This window comes from Humulus lupulus, chromosome 1 (assembly GCF_963169125.1).
Source record: "Humulus lupulus chromosome 1, drHumLupu1.1, whole genome shotgun sequence".
In the NCBI taxonomy this organism is placed as follows: Eukaryota; Viridiplantae; Streptophyta; class Magnoliopsida; order Rosales; family Cannabaceae; genus Humulus; species Humulus lupulus.
In genome coordinates, this window is record NC_084793.1 from 151,958,308 (window position 1) to 151,966,338 (window position 8,031).

The following is an 8,031-nucleotide window of genomic DNA, read 5'->3' on the forward strand; positions in this document are numbered from 1 at the left end:
ATATATGTATTTTTTTTTGTTTGAGAAAATTGTGAAGATGATTAACTCCCAACTCTAGGTTTTGAAATTAGACGTTGATTACGTATCCTTGTTTGAGGCAATTAAGTAATGCCCATAAACTGTTTGGCAAAATGTGTGTTAGAGGGACATTGTTATTTCAATACTGCTCAATAAACATAGGTCTGTGTGGATGTGTTTTGTGTAGATATAAGAATTGAGAAGCAAAGGGTTGGAACCGTATGCATATAAGTGGGACAGGACTCACTCTGCTAATCAGCTGTAAGAGACTTATAAAAATTTAGAAAATGGCGAAGAAATGAATGGTGAGCAAGATAATGTATCAATAACCGGAAGAATTGTGGCTCGTCGAGCATTTGGAAAGCTTGCATTTCTCACTCTAAGAGATGATTCTGGGACAATTCAGGTATCCCCACCTCAGCTTTCTGTCCTTACAATGATCTTGACATCTCTTTGTTAGATGGATACTTATAATAAAGAAAAAATATATTAATAAGATGTGATTAGGTGGTTTAGTTCTTAAAAGTATGTCTATTTTATGGGATGCTTGATCTAAAATATATAAGTTAGTTACCTTTTTTTAAACAAAAAATGGGGTGTTTTCCAAAGGTTGTAAATTTTGGCGGGTAGGGATGGTTTCTTCAGAAACTTTCTATAAATATTTGCTCACATTTAGTATGGAAGAATCCTCACTCAAGTTGTTCAATGTTTGAAACAGCTTTATTGTGAAAAGGCGAGATTTTTAAGTGATCAGTTTGACGAGCTTAACAATCTTGTTGATATTGGTGCAAGTGGCTCAATTAAGCGAACTGGGAAAGGCAAGTACTAAAAAAATTTATCTTTTGCACCTATTTGCGATTAGGTGCTGATTGTTGAATTTATAGGTACTTCTGGGTGAAGCTATTCTTACCCTATTTGTATTGGAAGCTATTTAGATAAACCAATTCCATTTATAAAAAATGCCATTGCCTTTGATTGGCTTCTTACTTTTTTTGTGATTTCCCTTTGAGGTGAGAAACTAATTGAACTTATTTCTTTGTTTCTTTAGGGGAGCTTTCTGTCTATGTGAACTCTTTTGCAATTCTTACAAAATCTCTACTGCCCTTGCCAGAAAAATATCACGGTCTAACTCATGTGGATAACCGTTACCGGCAACAGTAAGTTGAGTTTTCTGTTTCTTTTTCACAGTTTGATTGAGAGTGTCTCTTATGGGAAATAACAAATTGTTTTCTACTGGATGATGATAGCCCACAATTCGTTGCAGTGGTTCTTGCAAAAGACTTGTCTAAATGGCTTTTTAAATAAAATATATATTTTTTGGGGTATACTTGGTTATAACTGAACTTTACTTTTCTTTTAAAGCTACATTGATATGATTTCCAATCCTGAAGTAGCAGATGTATTTCGGAAGAGAGCAAAGGTAAGTTAGGCTGAGGAGTAATTAAAGGCCTTTTAGTTATTTAAAGTATATGTTCTTTCCAGAAATAGTATTTTTATTAACTTGAGGACCTTAGAACTATCTTACATGATTGCTTCAAGTGTACTTCGCTTCTGATGAAGTATTTGAATAGACAAAAATAACATTAAATAACCTTTCCTGAGTAGAAGCATGGTTCATTGGATTTTATTTTTTTTCTAAAAAAAAGGTTATAGGGTTATGTTATCCCCAAAAATTGGAAATCAATGACGTGGTAATAGAGGTGACAAGTGGCATGGAATAGTTGGGCGATCTAGCTTAGTAGTAGCCCAGTACATCAGTAAAGAGTTTGGACTGCTTAAAAGATATCATAACCAAGCCAATTGCACCCGAGGAGAATACTTGGGCTAAGGTGTGCTTAGCTCGGACCAAAGTCCGGGGAGCCCAAGTGCTTGGCTCGGACCCTAGACCGAGGAGCCCAAATGCTTGGCTCGGACCCTAGTCCGAGGAGCCCAAGTGCTTGGCTCGGACCCTAGTCCGAGGAGCCCAAATGCTTGGCTCGGACCCTAGTCCGAGGAGCCCAAGTGTTTGGCTCGAACACTAGTCCGAGGAGAGGCCACATTAGGTCCGGTCGGACCTTGGTCCTTGGCACCTCAAGAGATGGGCTCAGACCCTAGTCCGAGGAGAGGCACAAGTGATGTGCTCGGACCTTGGTCCGAGGAAGAAGCCTCATGTAGTCTGGTCGGACTATGATCCGAAGAGAAGTTTTTTGAGGTGTGGCTCGGACCATGGTCCGAGGAGAAGCCAAGGAGAGTGGCTTGGACCTTGGTCCGAGGAGAGCCAATGCATGTGGCTCGAACATTAGTCCGAGGAGAGCCAAGGAAGGTGTGGTCAGATCTTGGTCCGAGGAGAGTAAGGGGTATGGTCCGTATGCAGGTGTCCAACGTGCATATGTCCGACCAGAAGACGATATTCATCAACAAAATAGACTAGATTACGTCAAATTTCTAGAAACGGCTTCAGCAAGAATCGGTCTGGGCATCGCGGGAATCTCTCATTCCTCACTCAAATTGAGGAATCTGTTTTATTTTGAATATTTTGTGTAATTTACATATAATATAAATAATAAAATATCCCGATCCTAGGGGATATCAGTTTAGGATCCCAAGCCTATAAATAGAGGGTTAATGGGATCAGAAAAGGACTTTTTGGCAATTTAAGATTTGGTCTGAGTTCTAGAGAGAGAAAGTACGTTTTTCTTGAGAGAGAAACCCTTTTTGTATTCCTATTTACACTGAAGAAACTCAGTTGACACTGGTTCATCTGATCTTGAGTGTGGATCAAAAATAAAATCTCTAAGTGGATTAGGCTATTACCGACTGATCGGGGCTGAACCACTATAAAATCTCTTGTGTTATTTACTTTTCTTGATTAAACTGTCTGTGTCGTTTAACTTCTCTTGAAGGTTCATCGTTTGTGACGTTCTCACATCGTTGGCTAAAAACACAGTCAACAGGTTATAATTTCTATATTAAGTTCCTTAACAACATTAACACTTAAGGAGATAATTTATTTATGCAAGTTATGGATATTTTATCTTTCTTTTGAACAAATTTGCTCTAAATATTAGAGTGCTTACGGTGGTTGAATGTATTTAACAATTATGGAGTTGTTGAAAACTTGAGCAAAAGAAGGATGGTATACCAAATTGTTTCTAGTTTGGGCATTTTGAAGTATACATATATAAATTCAATATTATTCCCTAGATAGAGTGGTTGAGGCATCTTGCTGTTTATACATTAAAGATATTTTGCTATTTTTTCTTTTTGGTGGATTAGATTGTATCAGAGTTATGCAAGATAGTGGAATCTTTTGGATTTCTCAAAGTTGAAACTCCAGTTCTACAGGTTTGTGGATTTTCTAACCGTTTTATGGTCATATGGTTCATATCAAGATTTAGCATTTCTATAATGGAATTTGACTTTATAGTTTGGCTGAGTTCTTATGTAAGATTACCGTTACTTCTGGTGATGCTTGTTCAATTGCTTAGCTTTTGTTCTTGGCCAAGATACAACTTATAGAATACCCTATTCTAGAATTTTTTTAAAAAGATAATGTCTAGTTTATTGTAAAGATGACTGGAGGTTGAATTGTTGAAATACTTAGCTGGGAATTCTTTTGGTTCATATTTTATAAATTTTGATTAACTGTATTCATTTCCAGGAATAGTTTTTACTTTTTCTGTATATGACAATTTTTTGGTGCCTTAATTTACATACATTAGTATTGTTTCTATTTGAAGGTTGGTTTTTAATTGACTTAATCAACTAGGGAGCAGCTGGTGGAGTAGAAGCAAGACCATTTGTTACCTACCATAATTCGCTAGGAAGGGATCTTTATTTGAGGATAGCAACAGAGCTCCACTTGAAGAGGATGCTGGTGAGGATTTAAAGTATATTCATTTTCTTTCGAGTGCTATACTAACATGCATAATCTCTTCAACCGCCCTCTGGTATTTCCAAGGTGTAATTTCTCCAGTTTAACTTGGTCATTTTCCCGAAGCTGCTTTCTAATTTTTATTCATTAGTTTGTGTGTATATGTCAGATTTTATCACTTCCATTGCAGTATTGTTTTGCTAAGCAAGTTTTTTTTGTGTAAAGATTTTATAAAACATTCGTTGTTTCCAATGTAGATTTCTCAAGGTTGACAGTATTTATAAGAAATTCATTTGTCTTTTAATGATAATTGTTGAGCTCTTCTTTATATCTGTACAAGAGAACACATACAGACAAATTCTTATCCATCTCTATGCCTACACCATATTTCTCCTCTTTATAGATTTTACTTTTTTTTTTTTATATTGGTTTATATAACTATTCCCATTCATTAGTTTATTAAATTTCTCATTTCTTACAATATATATATTGCTTTATAAAAAGATTAGTTTTATGGTTGAAGTTAATTACAATATCCATCTTGGTTCACAATTTTGTAACTGTAGGTTGAAGTGCCTGGGGGCCGAGGGAAGCCATCCAAAATTGTTGACAAGGATGAAGGTCTAGAAAAGGTATGCACATCTAATAGAAATAGAATTTACTTTAGAAAATTTGTTCTTTTGACAGTAAATTACATAAATCACTGTTGTAATTTTTTTTTCACAATGCAAAAATCAAAATTAGAGTCAGTTCAGAATCCATATTTCTTCTCTAGTTGTGAATGTTTCTTGCTTGCTCATTTGGAAATCAGTTTTGTTCCATAATTAGAAGTTTCTACAGGTGCAATTTATTGGCTTGATTGCTTCTAGGGTACTAGGATTTTCTGAGGTCCATTTTATAAAAAAAAATATGTGGATGTGGGTTATCTTGATACTAAATGTTATATACTAAATTTTGTGAACTTGTATAATTATTAATATTTATGTCATAGTAGGTTTTCTAGTTAAAAGTAGATTTTAAGTCAGATTTTTCAATACTTGCTTCAGTACTTTTAATTTGTTTTTGTCTCTCTTCATAGTTTGATGCTGCAAAATTAAGAAAGCTTAGACCAAGTTTCAAGCAGAACGAGGGCTCTGTTACTGCTGGCAATGCTTCAATCATAAGGTTCCCACCTCTCTGTTTCCCCCCGCCGCCAATGCTGAAAAAAAATTATTAACTTAGTGTGGTAATGCAATCAGATATATTGTTTCCTGTGCCTTCTGTTTAGAGGCTTGTACTATCTAAATACTCATTTACTTTCTTGTACATTTAAGCAACTAGTGTGCAACACTTATTGTAGTTTATGCTACAACAAAACTGGTTTATTTTCTGTGGGCAGCCTTTTTCTTATTTTTATGTGTGTGTGACTAGGGTTTCAAATTTTAACTTGCCTTAATATGGTTTGGTTTTTATCATGAATAGTGATGGTTCAGCTGCATTAGTCCTAGTGAGTGGAGAGAAGGCACTTCAACTTGGATTGCAAGTAATTGCAAAGATTAAGGGCTATGCCGATGCAGCTCAGGTACTCCAATGAATTGGCTTCCTAGTTCTATTTTACTGTTGCTGAAACATAGCTCAAAGAAGATTATCTTTGCAGGCACCTGAATTCTTTACAACTGCTCCAGCCCTTGTGATACCAAAAGCTATTTCAAATGTTGGTTTAGATGCTTCTCAGATTGTGTTGACCCTTGATTTAGCCAACTGACACGGAGTCAAAATATGAATGATATAGACGAATATGTATAGATAATAACGTAATGGCAAAAGTGATGAATACACAGTAATTTATAGTGGTTCGGCCCCAGAATCTGGTAATGACCTACGTCCACTTAGAATGATATTGATATGGGAACAAAAGTGTGATCAGAGAACTTGGGTTCAATGAGTTTCAACACTCCTCATAAACAATACAAGTTTTCACAGATAATTTCTATGTCTCTATGATTTCCGGGCTCCAAAAGTCCCTTCCCATGAGCCATCTCCTGCTTTTTATAGGCTCATGGAGGGTTGCCCAATATTGTTACAGATATTATCCCCTGAATCATGGGATATTCAGAAGATTGCATGAAAAAAATTCGGGATACATAAGATCTTTCCATAAATGTTGCTTTGCCAGCGGAACCACCGACCAGTATGGTCGTGGTAAAAACAGGTCTGTCCTGCTTCTGGTGTGTCTCCTGGTCGATACTCTAGCAGACGCTCCAGGTGTCAGCCACGTGTCAAGAGATTATTCGCCACGTCACAAATGCTAATTTTTTGGATAACAGATTGATTACTATGAAATAAATGAAGCGTTTTCTGTAAGATTTTAGTACTTGTAATCCCTATACTGTGAGTTTGGAGAAAACTAGATAATTTCTTTCAAGTTGATTTACTCTTAAGTCTGAAATGTATGCTATTTTAAATGTGATCACTCTTCCATTTTCTGCAATTTGTATAGTCATTCATCTGTCCACAATGCATTTCAGCTTTCCTCCATTTTGTCACTATCCTTATCCACATTCTTTTACTCTTCCAATTTCCAAATATCTCAGGAAAGCCTTAACGTACATGGTAGGGCTGTATCATTGGGACACCCATTAGGATGCAATGGAGCTCGTATCTTGGTCACATTGTTAGGGGTAATCTATAAGCTTCCCTTCTCTTACAATGCATTCCTAGTTTGACATTCTAATATCATTTATATAGTTCTCTGGTTTTGTTTACATGTTTTCTTAATAATCTAAAGTCATTGTTCGTGGTCATATCTAAGCTTATGCTTTCTACATATACTCATGTGAAGTGATCTCGTGTTTGTCATTTATTTTTTTAAATTTCTGTTGAGAGTTTAGCTGTGGAATAAAAGAGACATAAAAAATTATTAATGGTAGAGGGCGAGGCAATGGCTTTTGAGTTGGGCATTTTCAAAGAATTGATCTCTTTTTGCTCCCAAATTCTCAATATTGCAATGGTTTTGAATCTCGATCATATGTCAAGTGGCACTTTTTGTTTTGATTTTATGTATAATGAATTGGTAGTTTTTTTAATCTTTGCCATCATAATGATTTTATACCGTTAAAAGAGTATACTATTTTCAGATCTAAGTTCTTACCAAAATCAACTTAAATTGAAAGAATGATCATTAATACTCCATGATAAAATTTATGTGTATATATCTTTACTTTTGCAGAACAATATATTCACAGCTAGATCAACTTCTATCAGGGAGTAATTTTAAGTTCACAAGTTTATGGATTCAATTCAAGAGATGGAAGTCACACTTGGAAAAGCTATAAGATTGGGACGATATTCAATATGCAAAGCGGTGTTATATCCTCCTTGGAAGGCATTGGGGGCATAACTTCAGGCCGAGGGCAACCACGATTCATCAATAACTAACGTAAGTTTTGCTATCTTGGTTGACACCTTTTGCCAAAACATGCTTTTCACTTTCAATTTATGACAATTTTAATGTCTTTATGATGCAGGGAGGTTCTTCAGAAAGGCAGGAAGAAGATAGTTTTCTCAACATGAAACAAGCAATGTTCTGAGGGCTCTAAGGACAGGTACATGAGAAAAAAAAAAGAAACAGTCTTATCATTCAGGGCATTAATTGATCTACCAAATCTAAGACTTTTTTTTATTGAAGTATGTGTTTGATCTTCTTATTTTGTTTAGTTTTATTCTCTCTATTTATGATTTGCTTATTTGCATGTTCCAGCTTCACCATTCTTTCACCAACTAACCAATCCATATTTGTTCCAAGTTTGGCTTACCACAATCCCAGGTTTGTTTTACGTCTTTGAATATTATTCAATTTTTATAAAAATATTTACTTATAATAATAGTATGGTAGGACCTGTAGTAATTTTAGATTATTTTACATCTCTAAAGATGGTTTTGTCTTCTTCTTTTCTTTTCAATTAAAGCTTCAGCTCAACTGCACATTTTTCTTCTATATGAGGTATTATAATATGAACTCAGTCCAATTTTTTGCATATTATTTTCAATATATATAGCTTGTTATGGTTGATATTCTTATTCATTGCTCACTTCGTTTTGACAGGCTTTATGTACACTGAAAATCTAAGATTGGAATTGTTTAGAATTCTATATTTCTGAAAGAAGCTCTTGATTCCCAA

The 8,031-nt window shown here is 35.2% G+C and overlaps 2 long non-coding RNA genes across 2 annotated transcripts; both read left to right on the forward strand.

Moving 5' to 3' along the window:
- The first annotated feature begins 3,293 nt into the window (after positions 1-3,293).
- LOC133820330 (uncharacterized) lies at positions 3,294-5,001 on the forward strand. The gene is made up of 4 exons (XR_009886752.1): positions 3,294-3,342; positions 3,767-3,874; positions 4,438-4,503; positions 4,950-5,001. It is a non-coding gene; the product is annotated as an uncharacterized LOC133820330 (long non-coding RNA).
- A 1,449-nt stretch (positions 5,002-6,450) lies between these two features.
- On the forward strand, positions 6,451-7,680 carry LOC133820341 (uncharacterized). The gene is made up of 4 exons (XR_009886761.1): positions 6,451-6,531; positions 7,080-7,289; positions 7,378-7,455; positions 7,611-7,680. It is a non-coding gene; the product is annotated as an uncharacterized LOC133820341 (long non-coding RNA).
- The last annotated feature ends 351 nt before the right edge of the window (positions 7,681-8,031 follow it).